Here is a 17,955-nt window from a genome sequence, read left to right as displayed (position 1 = left end):
TTCTGTATTTTGTCATGTTTCTACCATTCTTCATTACTGACATTCTAATAGCTACATAGTATTTGAGTAGCCTTACTATAGTTTAATATTCCTCTATTTTTAAGCCTTTGATGGCTTCCAAAATTTCAATATTAGAAATTGTGCTCAGGCTATGTACAATAGCCAGGACATGGAAGCAACCTAAATGCCCATCAACAGATGAATGGATAAAGAAGATGTGGCACATATATACAATGGAATATTACTCAGCCATAAAAAGGGATGAAATTGAGTTATTTGTAGTGAGGTGGATGGACCTAGAGACTGTCATACAGAGAGAACTAAGCCAGAAAGAGAAAAACAAATACCGTATGCTAACTCATATATACGGAATCTAAAAACAATGATTCTGATGAACCCAGTGACAGGACAAGAATAAAGATGGAGATGTAGAGAACAGACTTGAGGACGTGGGGTGGGTGGGGGAGCTAAGGGGAAGCTGGGACGAAGCGAGAGAGTAGCACTGACATATATACACTACCAGATGTAAAAGAGATAGGTAGTGGGAAGCTGCCACATAACATAGGGAAATCAACTCGATGATGGGTGATGACTTAGAGGGCCAGGACAAGGAGAGCGGGAGGGAGGGGATATGGGGATATATGTATAAATACAGCTGATTCAGTTTGGTGTACAGAAAAAAACTGGCACAACAGTGTAAAGCAATTATATTCCAATAAAGAGCTTAAAAAAAAAAAAAAAGAAATTGTGCTCAGAGAATTCCCAGCGATCCAGTGGTTACGACTCCACGCTTTCACTGCCAAGGGCCCCGGTTCAATCCCTGGTCAGGGAACTAAGATCCCACAAGCTGTGTGGTGCAGCGCAAAAAAAAAAAAAATTGTGCTCAATGAAAATATTTCTGCATGTAACTTCCTTTGGCTTGTTTACTTAAAATTAAATTCCCATAAATAATTGGATCAAGGGGTCTGAACATTTTAAGACTCTTGAATGCACCATCAAATTGCTTTGCTAAAGGACTGTATCAATTTACCCTGCTACCATGGGGTATGGGTGTATCATTTTCAACAACTTGCCAGCACTGAATTTCATAATTTGAAAGAGGCTTACAAATTGTAGAGCTATAATCTAATTTAATGTAAGCTAATAAATTACTCTGTCTGACTTTTTTTGGTATGCAAAACATTCCTTCCCTGTTCCTTTTCTGGTAGCATCCCCGCTATTTTGTAAATTGCTGGAGGGCAGTTTACAAACCTTGTACAACATAGAAGATCAATGATTACTTTTTGAAGCAATGAATGATTCAGGCAATCCCTCTTCCCAATAATTCTTAGGTTTTCTAATAGCAGAGTTTTGTTTTTTTTTTTTAAGAAAATTACACTTTATTTCACTTATGTTGGCAGCCTCATAGAGCTCTGTTTGCTGGCAAAATGTATGAAGAGTTTCACTTGGTGGGAAGTGGACCTCCTCACACCACAAAAGGAAAGCAGCTAAACCATTGCTCTTTTCCTACAACCTCTCTTCCCACTCCCATCTTGCTTCCTGTCAACACCTGAAGAGCCAGCTCAATGTAAAGCAAGGAAAAGCTATTCGTAGAGTGCATGGGAGGAAAATGAACACAAACAGACCCTTCCTAAATGACTGAGCTTAGTTTTCACTCTCTCAAGCAGGAGGACTGTGCACTCCCAGATGATAGCATTTGTACTTTGGTACGCATCGATTGAAACAGTTCTTGGTGATGAAAAGCTGCTTTGAGTTCAGTAAAGCTTTAAATAATTATGTATTTTATTAATTACGATAGTGTCTACACAAATTTCAAAACATAGTAGTAAAAAATATGCAGGAGACCAATTTATTCAGTTACACACAAAGTTTGGTGCACATTTGCATTCTCAAGTTTTTAGGTGTCCTCTGCACAGGATGTGGGAAATGTTGCTCCCAGAATAAGCTAGTATCCCAATATTATAACCAAGAGGTACTTACCTAGTTACGATGACTAGGAAAGTGTTTGTCATTGTAACTATCACTTCACTAGTATTTAATACTCTAACCTGCTCCCCACCAGGCCTAGGAACTCCTCCTTAATTTTTAAAGATGGTTAATTTTCCAAGTCTACTCCCTGCCTGTTCTTCTTCTCATCAGTGACAGCAACAAACAATTAATGGCACTTCTTAAATGTCTTGCTTCCCAAAATAACATCTTCCAATTAAAAAGTAACAAAGACTGCACCTCTCCTCTGTTCCCTTCATTGGCCATAGCATCCTGACATCTCTCTCTGTCACCAGTTTTGTCTAAGACCAAGCTCATCTCTCAAAATGGAGTCTGTCATATGTTCCTAGTGGGGAGGGATTATTTGTAACTATGGTTTTCAAAGGAAATTTACGCCAGTGGTTTGCAAGAAGTTGATATGTACCTAAGGGTCCCCTTGTCAGAGGACAGCAGGGTCATCATGGGTCCAGGTCATCTCCTGGACAGAGTCCTCGTTTTCTGGCCATGCTTGGGTTGTCGCAGGGATGAGGTCCCCCACTTATTTGCATTCTTTCCCCTTCCCCATTTCCTACATAGGCACTCTGGCCCTCATTTACTGTTGCTTTACTCTTTAAAATTCAACTCAGTGGGACTTCCCTGGTGGTGCAGTGGTTGAGAGTCTGCCTGCCAGTGCAGGGTATACGCCGGTTCAATCCCTGGTCCCAGAGGATCCCACATGCCTCGGAGCAACTAAGCCCGTGCCCTGCAACCACTGAGCCTGCGCTCTAGAGCCCACGAGCCACAAATACTGAGCCCACGAGCCACAAATACTGAGCCCATGTGCCACAAATACTGAGCCCGTGCCACAACGCCCATGGCATGGGCCAAAGCCCATGCGCCTAGAGCAATAAGAGAAGCCACTGCAATGAGAAGTCCATGCACAGCAAGAGTAGCACCCACTCACCACAACTAGAGAAAGCCCATGCAGCAATGAAGACCCAATGCAGCCAATAACAAATAAATAAATAAATTTATATAAAAAAATTCAACTCAGTAAATATCATGTCATGGATGCTTAAACTCAAGGTATCAGAGAGGTCATAACCCATTGGTTTCTCATTTTCATCAGTGTCTCTTGAATTTTTCTAAAATACACATTCTTGCCCCCACACCTATTCTGTTTCATTAGGACTGTGTGTGGACATGAAACCTGCATTTTGTAAAGCTCTCCTTGTGCTTCCAGCGATCAGCCTGGTTTCAAAACCACTAACCTAACCAGTCTCCCAGGGCATGACTCCCTTGAAGATCATCTCTGGCAGGCGGTTATACCACCCGCACTGGTATACCTCCAGCCAGGCGGGCACTCACCGCCCCCTTTCACAAGTGGCCTGAGCTGAAATAGTTCTTCCTTACGGTGAATTGAATGGCATTTCCACCACTAAGCTTCTACCCTATTGATCTCAATTATGCTTTTCAGAGCAACACAGAAAACAGTCACTTCCACTTTTCCCCCAAACACTTGCCATTTCTGGGCTCTTAGTTCTGGCTGTCCATCCATGAATATGGTTGGAGTGAGTTTATAATGAGTTTAAACATGTCTTTTAGGTTATTTCTTCTGAGGACTTTCTGGAGCAGGAATCTTCCCAATGCTAGAGACGACAAGGGCCAGTCGAGGTAAGTGGCGTGCCTCAGTTCCTACAGCTAATAAGTTGTTGAATTAAACTTTGAACAGTCTGACTCCAAGTTCTGCACTCTTTTTTAAAAAAAAATATTTATTTATTTATTTATTTGGCTGCATCAGGTCTTAGTTGTGGCACACGGGATCTTTTAGTTGCAGCATGCGAACTTCTTCGTTGCGGCATGTGGGATGTAGTTCCCTGATCAGGGATTGAACCTGGGCCCCCTGCATTGGGAGCACGAAGTATTAGCCACTGGAGCACCAGGGAAGTCCCCAAATTCTACACGTTTAACCAGCATGTTATGCTCCCGATTCTTCCTTTGTTTTTAAATGCAAATAGATGCTGAATAAGTATTAAAATGAAGTATATAAAATTACTCCTCGCAGTTCTACTCCCTAGAGACAGCTGCTGTCAGATTTACAAAGTCCCTCAAGCACACCACTGAGAGCTGGATGTTATGTTCACAGCAGAGGGGAACTCTGCCTCCTTTGCTCTGGACACCATCCAAGCAGCCTTTGCTGCAGAGTAGGCCTGGAGCCATGAGTACCTCTTTGCTCACTTTGAACTTACAGGCAAGAAAACCCTTAGTTTTTTGTTTTTTTTAATAAACTGCTGTTGATTCAAGTTTCACTCATTTTGAACCAAATGTGACCAACACGAGAAGGGTCAGAGAGATGTAACGTTTCTGGCTTTGAAGATAAAGGAAGGGGCCATGAGCCAAGGAATGCAGGAGGCCTCTAGAAGCTGGAAAAGGCAAGGAAATAGATTCTTCCATAGAACCACTGGAAAAAATACAGCCCTTCCCACACCTTCATTTTAGACTTCTGACCTGCAAAACTTTAAGATAATAACTTGGTGTTGTTGAACCTGCTACATTTGTGGTAACTGTTAATAGCAGCAATAGGAAATGAATTCACTTTTTATAGAGGATTATTAAACAACTTATTTTGAAAAATATAACTATTAAGAGAATGAGATATTCATGTTCAATAATCAAGGCATGTAGCTTAGCTTGTAGACAATTCTGCGCGAAGCCAAACTATAATGAAGTTGTTTCCTGGTGAGCACAGGATGCTTGCTTAGTGATTGGGCTGAGTCCAGAAGGCTATTATGTCTGCTTCTCCTTACCCTTACTTACCTGGGTAGGTGTAAGGCCTCTGAAAGTGTAATCTGCCAAGAACTGGCCTAGTGAAATCAGCAGCAGTCATGCATGACTATGGTATTAAAAGCCTTCTAGACGTTTCATAGCCTTAGCTCCTTGGTTTTACTTACTCAAAAAGAGGACCAAAGAAGATGGATGGAAAATAAAATAAATCATTGTGAGAAACTTGGTCTTGATGAACTCTTTGTGGGGGCAGTGGGTGGGTACCATGGGACCTGTACCCCAGTGCACACCAGTGCGGGGCTGGTGGTTATGCTTGCCATGGGCAAAGAGGTCAGGATCACAGCTTCTGAGGACTAGCTTTGTTCTCAGCTCTCAAATACGAAATCATTCATGGCCTTGACATTCATGGTGGCTCAGATGAGCAGGCCTTTGAGCCTTGCCAGGCTCTGCAAGGTCCCTCAGTCTTCCCGCACACAGCAACAAAGACCCAATGCAGCCAAAAATAAATAAATAATTTTTTTAAAAGTTTAAATACCATGTTATAGATATGTACTATCCAAACTCCCAGAAGGTATTTAAGCTGGCAACAGATATTGCTACCCATCTTGGGACAGATCGGATAACAGCATTACTGAAGCTGGCTCCCAGACAAGCATGGATCCTCTGCTCCCGTGTCTCAGGGAAGAGAAGATGTCACGATACAGGCATTGTGGACACACTAGTTCATGAATAGTTGTTCATTCTAACAATGCCAAAATTGGGCTCACATTTTTTACTTTGTGAGGAAATCAGTGACTGTTACTCTTCTTCTGTTGCTTGAGAGCTACCACTCAAAGTATTGTTATCATACCCATTCGTTCCAAAAGGCACCAGAAATGGGACTATAAACCTCTTCACAAAGTAAAGCACCTCAAATTCGTAGATGGTATCCCACGTTGGTCTATAATTGATCTTAGACAGTATGACAGCATCATTTCCTGGAAGTAATGAAGACGTGGTCTTCTGTAGGTGCAGCAGAAGGGGCCGTGAGTTCTTCCAATTCATGGCTCAAACTGCTATGATTGGGCCTTGAGCTAGAACAAGGCCCTGCTTCCTGTTGCTGGGCTGGGCTGGGCTGGGCTGGGCAAGGCATGGCTGGGTATACAGGTGGGGGTAAGGGCAGAATCAAAGCTGGAGATTGGAACAGTGCTGGGTAAGGGGCTGGCTAGCTTAGAATGAGGTTGGCAAGCATGTGGTCAGCAGAGCTGGAAATTAAGACTGAGGGCTGGGCTAAGAGGAGGTCAAGGGTCCTGGCAACAATACAGTTGGGATGAAGGGAGAAGCATGCAAACAAAGCCACGGGCTGAGACAGGTCTGAGATGGAGCTGAAGCCAGGAAAGTGCACAGCAGGTAAGCAGAGGTCACAGTGGGAGGCAATGAGGAGCCCCAGTCAAGAGCATGCATTTTCCATTCACATGGAAGACTTGAGATTAATCCTGTCCTGCCAGTTACTAGCAGGGTGATTTGGGTCAATTTACTTAAACGTGTCCCAGTTAAATTGCTTCTAAAATTAGAAAAATAATATGTATCCTGCAGGTGATGTTAAGAATTAGAAATAACGCACACGAAGCGTTTCACACACTATTTCTTCAGCTTGGGTGCGTGGGCATATTTTGAGGGGTCCAAGTGTTCTCTACAAAAAAATTCTTTTCTGTTCTTAACTTTTGAATTTTTTAAACATAGACTCTTATTTAGAGCCGTTTAAGGTTCAGAGCAAAATTGAATGGAAAGGACAGAGTTCTCATATGCCCCTGCCCCACACATGCAGAGCCCCCCCCACCATCGACATTCCCCCCATGGGAGGGTATATTTGTGACAATCAGAGAACCCACACTGACACACCACTCTCACCCAAAGCCCATAGTTCACATTAGGGTTCACGCATGGTGCTGTACATGCTATGGGTTTGGACAAATGTACAATGACAGGTATCCACCGTTACAGTATCAAACAGAATAGCTTTGGTTCTCTAAAACTCCTCTGTGCTCTGTGTATTCATCCTTTCTGTCTTCTCCCTACATCCCTGGCAACCACTGTATAGTTTGGTCTTTTCCAGAATGTCATATAATTGGAATCATACAGTATGTAGCCTTTTCAGATTGGCTTCTTTTACTTAGTAATGTGCACTTAAGGTTCCTCCAAATCTTTTTGTATCTTCATAGCTCCTTTTGTTTTAGTGCTGAACAATACTCAGTTGTCTAGATGTACCATAGTTTATCCATCTACTGGCTCTTAACTTTTAATCCAGTGCCTTTCAAACAGAGGTCTTTGGATCTCTGTCTGGGCATGTATTCTCAAGGACTCATGAGTTTTAGAACTTGAGAAACACTAGCCTAGTATATAATAGGTGCTCAATAAATGTAAATAACTAATAACAGGATTATTACTCACATAAGAGAAGATAAAAAAGTAGTAAAGCAGGGCTGGACCAGGGTCTGTGTTCACAGGATTTATCCCGAGAGGAGAGTCTTGTCAACTGGATTTGAAATCAAAGCTGGTGTGTGTGTGTGTGTGTGTGTGTGTGTGTGTGTGTGTGTGTGTGTGTGTGTGTGTGTGTGTGTGTGTGTGTGTGTGTGTGTGTGTGTGTGGGGTGGGTTTGAGCTTCCTGGACCACTGCCTGGGGCTGCCCAGTCTTCAAGGGTCACATGCCCGGGACAGCTGCCGGACACTGTTGTGACCTGACGGTTTCTGACAGCCCCAGTTTTGAAACTTGGAGCATTTTCTCATCTTTGGTTTTCTGCACTGTTCCCTTGCTCCATGATTTTCAGAGATTACAGCGTGATTCCTCAATTACCTCTCAAGGTCTTCCCGTTCTCAGGGCTGTGATTCACGGGGCCTGGAGACCTGGACTCGTTTAAGGCTGCGTGGGGCTCCCTCGCTGCCTCTTCGTCCGTCTTCAGCTACTGTTCCCTCTTAAACACCTGTGTTCCACTTTTACTGGTGTTGGAGACTCTGTTTCCAGAAGGCAAGGGCAGAAGTAAAACCCCAGCTGGGCACTCCCATCATCTGTTTCCCCAGCTTCTCTAGGATGTTGCCTTTCTTGTTCACCTTCTAGCCGCAAACACCGTTTTCCGAGGTCCATTTTTTTGTTCTCTGAGCATCTCACAGGCCTGAGGCCAGAGCTGTAACAGCACCATAGCCTGTCCTTACCTGCTGTCTCTGCCTCCTCATTGTAAACATTCCCTGTGCTCACGCACAGGGGATTTTAGGTACCTCCTTGACGTTAATTGGAATTATGCCTTATTATATTTCCAGAATTTCATTTTTTAGAGCCCTCTGTATTCTGAGTCATATTTCCCTTTAGTTCTGGGGTTCTCAACCCTGGCTGCACAGTGGAAAGACTGAAGCAATCTCTAAAAAGGATCGATGCTTGGCCCCAACACAGACTAGCTGAACCAAACCTCTGGGGTAGGCCCCAGGCATGGATATATTTTTTTTTTCAGGTTACCCAGATAATCATTTTAAAAAATGTTAAAACAGACTTCATTAAAATTAAAAACTTCTGCCCATTACAAGATACTGCTAATAAAAAGAAGAAAATATTTGCCACCCACGTATCTGACAAAGGACTTGTATTCAAGCCTATCTTAGCAATTCCTACAACTCAGTAATGAAAACACAAACAGCCCAATTGAGAAACTGGCTAAAGAGCTTGACTAGGCATTTCACAAAGGAAAAAATATAAACAGCCAATAAGTGCATGAAAAAGTGTTCAATATCATTAGTCATCAGGGAAATGCAAATTAAAACCAAAATGAGATATCTGCTAATGGCTGGAATTAAAAGAATACCGACAACTGCAGAGCAACCAGAACTCTCATTCATTTCTGCTGGGAGAACAAAACGACGTGACCACTTTGGAAATTGGTTTGGCAGGTTCTCATAAAGTGAAACACACACCCACTCAATGACAACAACACTACTTCAAGATTTTCATCCAAGAGAAGTGAAAACACATGCACACGAAAAGACTTAGCAGCTTCATTAATAATAGCTCCAAACGGGAAACAATCCAAATGTCCCTCAACTACAGACTGGATGAATACACTGTGGTATATCCATACAGTAAGATACAATTCAGTAACAGAAAAGGAGAAAACTACTGATTCACGTGACCACATGGATGGACCTCAAAATCATGATGCTGAGTGAAAGAATCCACACAAAGTACCTACTACATGATTCCATTTTTATTAAGTTCCAGAATAGGCACAAAATATGGAGAAAGGGATCTGAACAAAGGTGGCCTCCAGGAAGGGGGTTCTGGGAAGCTGACGAGGGGTCATTCTGGGGTGGTAGAGTGGTCCTGTATCGTGATGGTGTGGTTTACAAAGCACATACATTTGTTCAAGTTCATTTTCAAAGTGGGGTCTTAAATGTGGTACATTTATATCTATACACTCGATTTATATAAAAAATACCTCAATCAGGAAAATTCAATGAACAGAATTCCACAGATGAATTCACTGCACAGAAAGGGTTGAGAGTCAGTGCTATGGGGCTTCAGTTCATAAAATTTCTGTGTTTTCTCTGCAGTTTGCAAACCTTCTTTCCTAACACCCAGACCCCTTGTCTGCCAGCATCCTGCATCCCGATTCCCTGTAACTCAGAACCCCGGAACGTCAGGAGCTTCTCACCTAAGATGGCTCTCATTTCCAGCACAGCAGCTACACATCCTTGTTGGTCAAAATAAATTCAAAACACAGGGTCTCCTTTCTGAGCAAGGAACTGTCAGGGAGATAACTGGAAAGGTAACCACCTGCTCTTCCTGTGGGCAACTAAGACTTGAAGCAGATGTCTGGGCAGTTGAGCCCGCCAGCCTTGCTCTCTTATCTGCATGCAAAGGTTTTTGTTATGTTTTGGGAAAGCATCTTTCTCCACTTCATTGCATGAGCATCTTTTCACTCCTAGACTTACTGATTTTTGTGTAGTTGAATGCATTCTTATTAAAGTTCTGTGTCTCTTTTTGTTTTTGTTTTTAATAAAACATACTTAAAAATTACTATTTCCAATCTCAGTTCTCTCCCACCAAGACCCAGGGATATCCAAGAGGATGTTTTTTTACCATGGTGTGTCTATAGTTTCAGGCCACTTATTGCCCATCTCCCATGCCTTGCTATTATTTTCTTATCTCTGGGAGACGCTGAGATCTGATTTAGGTTCTTTCTTGAGCTTGTGTCAAACAGCTGTGAGCAATACATAAGTAATATATCACCTACTCAGCAGCCTTAACTACCCAGGACTTAGCTAATAACTAAAAAGCAAGCCACAAAGAGATTCTGAAGACATAAAATTGGTATAACAAAATCCATACACTTTACTCCAAAGTGAGTCCCCTAGATTCTCGTGCACAGTCAATTTTCTCTTACCTGAGACACAGGTGTAACCATCTTCACAGCCTGGTTAGAAGCACCACGTTAGAAGCAGAACAAGAGATGGTTCTTACAGTCAGGTATGTTGATGGCTGTAAAAAGGGACAGCTGACCGGAGAGAAGAGACAATGCCTTCCACCTTCACCTTATCCTGTTACAATAAAAAAGATAGGTTATTACAAGATATTGAGTATAATCTGAAAAAATACATATATATGTAACTGAATCACTTTGTTGTACATCTGAAACTAACACAATATTGTAAATCGACTATATTTCAATTAAAAAATAAAAAAGAGAAAAAATCTAGTGGCCATTTGGTCTAGAAGCACACACGTAAAATAATTCTCGGTCTCTGGAGGCATGACCGTACCTGAGGTCAACACAAAACTGTCCTTGATGGTAATACCTTGAAGTCATTAAGAAATGGCTAAATGTTCCCTGCACTTCTCTCCTTAAGGAGGCAGAGGAGTGTGTAATATGGTTTAGAAAGGTTTCTATCAAACTGGGTGGGAATAAACGTTTTGACAGGCCAATGAACAAGTTTCAGTATCCCAAACCTTGAGTCTCCCTCCCCGCTGAGCTCTCCCTAGCGGCTCCGATGCGATCACGTGACACAGCCCAGGTGGTGGTCGCGCAGGAGCAGGCTCTCCCTGCTTGGCTCCCTGATCAGCCCTGCATTGCTTCCAGGCATCGGATACGGAAGGCCCCTCCTTGAAACTGCAGCCCTCAAGCGGGGCTCTGGGCGTCTAATCTGCAGTTCTCTCTGTTTATACAGCACCCGCTGCGGTTCTTCCTCTCAGCCTCCGCCAACCGCCATCCTGTCTCCGCCTACCTCCAAATCCACAAGACTGGTTATCTTTGGATGGACTCTTCACTCTACAAATCCATCGGAGGCTCGTCTGTTAATCCCATTTATCTGAAGTAAAAGGAAGAGATGCATACAGAACTTCTACAGATGATATGATAAGGATGCTTGGAGTTTGTGTTTAAATAATCCATCGGGGGCGAGGGAAGGAAAGGCATAGAGGAAACAAGATGGTTATTGACATCTGTTGGAGTTGGACATCATGGGAGCAGGTCATATCCTATGCGTTCTCTTATGTATATTAGAAAATGCCCATTAAAAAGTTACAAAAGAAAGCACATGATGTTATACAACCGAATGTGACGTTCTTACTCTCATTTTCATGTGATACTGGAGAGGGAGCATACATTGACTTTACCATTAGCCTAGCATCACTCAAAATTGTTTCCCCAATAACTTCGTGCATGAAACAAAATATCTGGGAGTTGTTGTGTTTTTTTTTTTTTAAATCTCACAAGTATGTCTGCTTCTTACTTCATGGTGCAGATTATTGAGAGCAGCTTTAAAATGTCAGCATTAAGGGAAACGCCATGGAGTCAAGGACAAAAGCCAAGGTGAAGTGCTACTTTACCTTTAAAGAGTTCTGGCACACCGGCCCACGCCCACAATTCAGCTCTGCAATCAGGATGTCGGAGAGGCAAGCAGCCAAGAGCGAACACACATGAATTCTGTGCTTTCCCTGGACTTGAATCTGCAGAAACTTGACTCTCTCTGCCAAGAAATTATTTCCCTTCTCCTCCATTGGCGCAGGTTTTCTTCCCTTCCCTTCCATTTCCTTCTCTTTCCTCCTTTCTCCCTCCCTCTCTTCGTCTCTTCCTCTTTTCCTCCCTCCCTTCCTTCCTTCTCTCTTTCCCTCCTTTCTTGTCTTCTTTTAAACCACTGCCGCCACCACAAAAACCGATAGCTTGTTCGTGTCAGCATTCGTAGAGTTGTTGTAAAGGTTAACATGCAAATGTGGGAGAAAAAAAAGAAATTCTAAATTAATTAGAACAACTTTGATCATCACAAGCGTAGCACTTTTTTTATCACGGACACTTTCAAACATATAAACGTCCGTCTGCCTAATACAATGAACTCTTTGTACCTATCACCCAGCTTCAATCCTTGTTCAAATGTGGCCAATCCCCTTTTATCTGTCCCCTCACCCCATTCCCAACATGCTCCCCACCCCACCCCAGATTACTTTAGAACAGGTCCAAGATAACCTAAAGTTTTATCTGTAAATGCTTAAGTAGCATCTCTATGAGATAAAGTTTCTTTTTTAAAAAACATAATCACAATACCCTCATCATATCTAAAAAAAAATGCCAATAATTTGTTGATATTATAAAATATTCAGGCAGTGCTCAAATTTCCCTGATTATCTCATGATTTCCTTTTATTCTTGGTTTGCTCAAATCAGCATCCAAATAAGACCCACACATTGCATTCCGTCTCTTGTATTTTCTAATCTATAGGCTCCTTGCCCTCTTTTTTCCCTTAGCCATTTGTTTATTGAAGAAACTGTGTGATTCATCTTGTGGAATTTTCAACATTTTTTGCTGATTGCATCCTCATGGTATTTTTTAATATGTTCCTTGATTACCTATAATTTCTGTAAGCTGAGAGTTATACCTTGGATATTAGTAATATCGAAGAGTTCACTTCCAAGACTGACAATTTCTTTTTTTAATTTAATTTTTATTTTATATTAGAGTATAGTGGATTTACAATGTTGTGTTAGTTTCAGGTGTACAGCAAAGTGATTCTGTTCTACATATACATATATCCCATTCTTTTTCAGATTCTTTTCCCATATAGATTATTACAGAATATTGAGTAGAATTCCTTGTGCTATACAGTAGATCCTTGTTGAGTATCTATTTTGTATATAGCAGTGTGACCAAGACTCATAATTTCTATATATGACATCTCCCCACAGTGAGCAAGGCAGGTCCCAAACTCTCCTGAGGTAATAGAAAAGAAGATAACTATTTTGCAATAGTGTCAAGTCTAGTCTCTGTGGACTTTACCAAAGACATCTGGCCAGAATTCAACATTAGCCCCAGGATGGTTGTCAACGAGAACGTGTTGGGCCTCCTCTCTGTGCGTGCGAACAAGCATGGACAGCTGGAAAGAATGTGAATCTGGGAAACTGACAGCCCTAAAGTTGAATTCTGACTTTGCCTTTTGTTAAATCCATGCCTTGTCTAATTAACTTAATATTTTTTTAGTCTCAGATTCCTTATATGTGAGAATAATGTCTATCTCACCAGGCTGCTGAGATGCACCTGCCATGTAGTATATACGTCCAATAATTGCTTGTTTCTTTCCCAATGTAGGTCAAAAAGGAGAATTTGTGTCGAAAATGACAAGTCTATAGAGTTTGTTTAGATCCAAATGCAACTATGGCATTCACCAGCCTCCTAGAAAATAGAGGAGGTTTTCAACTAAGCCTTAAGAAAGGACATGCAGGCAGAGGAAGGAATATGAGAACAGGAAATATTGTTCTCCTTCCCTCCTACTTGCACTTAGAAAACTCAGGAAATTCTTCCCAAAGAAAGCATGACCTGTTTCAGCCTGAAAAATTTGCTATTCTCTAGACTGTGCTGGCTTGGGAACATATTTCTTTTACCAAAAGATGAGTTCACAGTAAATGACTCAGAAACATATGGATGAAATTTCCCTTAAGCCACTCAGGGGATTAGAAATTAAGGGAAAGAGTGCTTGGCAAAATGCACTTGGGGTTTTGCCAAACCTAAACCAACTGAGAAATAGTTAAGACACAAGGCAGACCTCAAATGCTGCCAAGTTTACCCATCTTAGCGGGACAGGGATTTATAATTAGAGCTGCTCAGAAAAGCACTGCCTCATGGGTGGCAAAGGACAAAAAAGCCTTTGTCCTCAGCGTCTCAACGTGGCTGCTATTTCCCAGATGGGCCCTTTACAACGTACACACCCTCTTAATCATCAGGATCCTCAAAGCCACCTCCTCTGGCCCTTGGTTCCTCTTTGACACCAAGCCCCTGACACTCTCTCCAGGCCTCTTTTGTTTCCAGTCCAGGCTGGATGTTTCTCACAGTGAATTCCTAGATGAGGGAGAACAGATCTTGATGGGTGTGCTTGAATTACAGTGAAGAGCTGTCAGGGGAAAATATGACAAAGCAGATTCTTTCTCTGACATACACTTTTTTGTCTTCTGTCTCTTACCTTTGTCACCTTTCCACATCTCTCCACTTTCCATGGGTTTCTTTCTCTGTAAAATGAAGGGACTGAATCAGTTGTTTTCAAACTGTGCTGCCTGGGGCCTTTTGGAGGCTTGGCTGGGCCCCAGGGGAAGGCGGCGAGGAGATAGTGAACGATGCTCTCTTCAAAAAGGAGGAAGGGGGACTTCCTAGGTGGCGCAGTGGTTAAGAATCCGCCTGCCAATGCAGGGGACACAGGTTCAAGCCCTGCTCCAGGAAGATCCCACATGCCACGGAGCAACTAAGCCCTTGTGCCGCAACTACTGAAGCCCACGCAACTAGAGCCTGTGCTGCACAATGAGAAGCCACCGCAATGAGGAGCCTGGGCACCACAATGAAGAGTAGCTTCCGCTCACCACAACTAGAGAAAACCCGTCTGCAGCAACAAAGACCCAACACAGCCAATAAATAAGTAAATAAATAAATTTATTTAAAAAGAAAAGAACAAAAAAAGGAGGAAGGGGCTCCAGCTTAAGACTTCAGGTGAACCAGAGGCTCTGGGTTAAACAACCTGAGAATCATGAGACTGCATCCCCTCTGACTAGGCAGTGCTGGTGTCATAGGCTCTGCTTCTTGGTCTCTACTCACTTCACCGAATATCACTCTAAAGGTTTTTCTCCCCAGCATTCATCAGAGTGCTCCTGTGTACCAGGCACTGTGCTAAGCTCCGAGTAATTAGCAGTGAACAAAACAGACCTGGCCCCCACCCCAGTGGAGCTCACAGACTATTCGGGGAGGCTGGCATTAAACAAACAAATGAAGATGTAAATCTAAGCCAAGATACATACGCTGTGAAAGACAGGATCACAGCTGCACAGCAGGCCTGGGGGCGTGAGAGGTCTTATAGATGCTTCCAATTCAAAGCATCCCTGCGCCCCCCCACCCTCCCCCCAGCCTGGCTGACCACTTGCCTCTCTATGGAATGGCTAATTATTGTTGTCATTGAAGGTTTCCATTAAAAATATACCTCTTCTGCCTGGGGGAGGGTCAAGAAACAAGAACAGAAGCAGCTGATGGATTTAGCTACTGTTACTGCAGAAAGAAAGGGGACATTCTTGAGAGAACAGACTAGGGGCTTTAGGCGGGTGAGGGTGGGAAGGTTTATAGCTTAGTGGGCCTGGAAGGGTCTGAGAGGTTTAGAAGGGAGGGGACCCAAAGAGCAAGGGAAGGCCCCAAAGTGCAAGGGAAGGCCAGACCCATGACTCCCTCCACGTATTTCACTGTTGTATCTAGAATTCTCCTAATTTCTTTCCCCCATTCCTCACTGAGTTTAATATGCTATACACACTACATATTAACTCAATATTAATTTTAATTCTGTTGCTGTTCCTTTGCCTCTGCCTAGCTCTTACTCTGTACATTTTGTAAAGGGAAAGGGGATTTTTTTTTGAAACTCTGGAGACATTTCCGTGGTTCCTACTGTAGGTAAGGGGGCGATGCTCATCAGTCCTGGGCTGTGGTGTACCTGACCTCTTACCTGGGAGGGTGGGTGGAACTAGGCAGAGGGAGACCGGTTTATCGGCTTAAAGAGTTAAGACTCCTGTGGGGCACTAGATGGCAACATTTCTCCAAATCTAAACTCAGCAAAGATGAGGACCTGAAGGTCAACCATCACAGCTGCCAGTCCCAACACACTCAATGGAACCTGAACTTGTGGGGATGAGAAGACTAAAGCCATATCTGGTGGGAGGCGGATCCTCAACAGTTCATCTCTCAGGGCCTGCAGTCCACAGGAAGGGCCCAGTCATATTAAGCTATTACTGCTACCATCACCACCATCTCCACCATCACCACCACCCCCATCACTACCATCACCATCTCCATCACCACCACCACCTCCACCACTACCATCACCACCATCACTACCATCACCACCATCTCCACCACCACCACCTCCATCACTACCATCACCATCTCCATCATGACCATCACCGCCACCACCACCTCCATCACCACCACCACCTCCACCACTACCATCACCACCATCACTACCATCACCACCATCTCCACCACCACCACCTCCATCACTACCATCACCATCTCCATCATGACCATCACTGCCACCACCACCTCCATCACCACCACCACCTCCACCACTACCATCACCACCATCACCACCATCTCCACCACCACCACCTCCATCACTACCATCACCATCTCCATCATGACCATCAGCACCACCACCACCATCACCACCACCACCATCACTACCACTAACTGAGTCATACCTGTTGCTATTTTTGTGGGTGCTGAGACTTAAAACTTTATTCAAACCAATTCTGGGAGGAGTGATCTAGTTAGAGATACATATCTTTTCTTTTTTTTGCAAATATATGCTACAACCTGACTAGCAAACTGCTGCCTGCTGCCTGGTAAAGAAACTTAGGAGAATTGCTTTAATGAAAATGATTTGTATTTGACATATCAATTTTTGGCTAGAGAAATAGCAATGTTTGAAAACAGAGTGTCCTTCCATGTGGACCGAAAATGTCCTCCCGAATTTTGTTTGCATTATTAATTTCTTTAGCACACTCTTTCTGCTTTAGCAACCACCCCCAGCCCCAGGCCCTGTCCTTTTAATTAGCAACCTGTCACTGCATTTCAGTGTTTCTTTTGAGGCACACGAGCTGACCCATGAAGAGTCAAAACATATCACTTGACATAAAAATACCACTTGCTGAGCCTCTCATACAGTTGGACTGGTCAGATGAACTGTCTCTTAGGGACCAGAAATTGAACCTAGGTGAGCATATGTAAAAGACTGGGAATCTAGGTGTTCAAGAGCATGAGAATGGCAAGGGGAGAGGGTGGCAAGGCAGAGTTACAGGACCGAAAGCTGATAGCCAGGCACTTGTTTTAAACTATCCCTTTTGTGCCTTAAAGCCCCAGTGCCCCATAGCTGCCACCTGACAGCTGTAGATTTTTTGCAAAGGTCCATTCATATGATTAATCAACAGCTAATGATTAACTTCTAACATGTGCCCATGTGGTTCCATGCTCTAGGTTTACAACAGTGAGCAAGGTATCTGCCCTAATGGTGCTTACATATGGGAGGAGGAGAAAAACAAAAATAAATAAACACATTGCTAAATATAATTCAGGTTTGATAAGCGCCAATAAGAAGAATGAGGCAGGATTTGTAGTGACAGACAGCATGTGTGAGAGAGTGTGTTTTCACTGGCTGATTGGGTTAGATTCATCAAGGAAGGCTGTTTGGAAGGGCTGACATTTGAACAGACAGACCCGAATGAAATGAGGGGTGAGTCATGAGAGAGACCCTGAGCTAAAAGGAAACCACATGTCTCCATTACTATGAACGAGCCTGAGTCAGCTGGGTCAGGACGCATAGCTCTTAGGGTTTCACTAAGTGAAGACTGAGGTAAATAAGGGGACACTATTTACCCTACAACTTAGCTTCCAGTTTGAAAAGGAAGCAAATCTACCAAATTTGGTCATGTATACAGAAATTTATTAAGCAGTTTTTTATTAACAGGTTCAAGTAGTTTACACAAAGTATTTTATAAGTTCGGTGGAGACCCAGCACTCTGTCATTCTAGGAGCTCTTACTGTCACCTTGTGTGAGAGGGCTGTTTGAGGCAGAGGCAAAAACTCACCAGAGGCAGGATTCTGTTACCCTGAGACTCAGGGGCAGGTGACCAGAGCTCCTCTTCACCAAGGCCCAGAAGAGGTATTGCCCAGGATC

At 43.1% G+C, this 17,955-nt stretch overlaps 1 long non-coding RNA gene across 1 annotated transcript in view; it reads right to left on the bottom strand.

The window, feature by feature from the left end:
* Positions 1-11,857: 11,857 nt before the first annotated feature.
* Positions 11,858-17,955, bottom strand: part of LOC130852488 (uncharacterized) — a 40,960-nt gene continuing 34,862 nt past the window's right edge. Inside the window, exons 2-3 of the long non-coding RNA XR_009053365.1 lie at positions 14,218-14,263; positions 11,858-11,932 (exon numbers count right to left, since the gene is read on the bottom strand). This is a non-coding gene — a long non-coding RNA (uncharacterized LOC130852488). The remainder of the gene's footprint in view (positions 11,933-14,217; positions 14,264-17,955) is intronic.

The sequence above is a fragment of the Hippopotamus amphibius genome, chromosome 4, assembly GCF_030028045.1.
Source record: "Hippopotamus amphibius kiboko isolate mHipAmp2 chromosome 4, mHipAmp2.hap2, whole genome shotgun sequence".
NCBI classification, from domain to species: domain Eukaryota; kingdom Metazoa; phylum Chordata; class Mammalia; order Artiodactyla; family Hippopotamidae; genus Hippopotamus; species Hippopotamus amphibius.
This window is presented reverse-complemented; position numbering and strand designations above follow the sequence as displayed.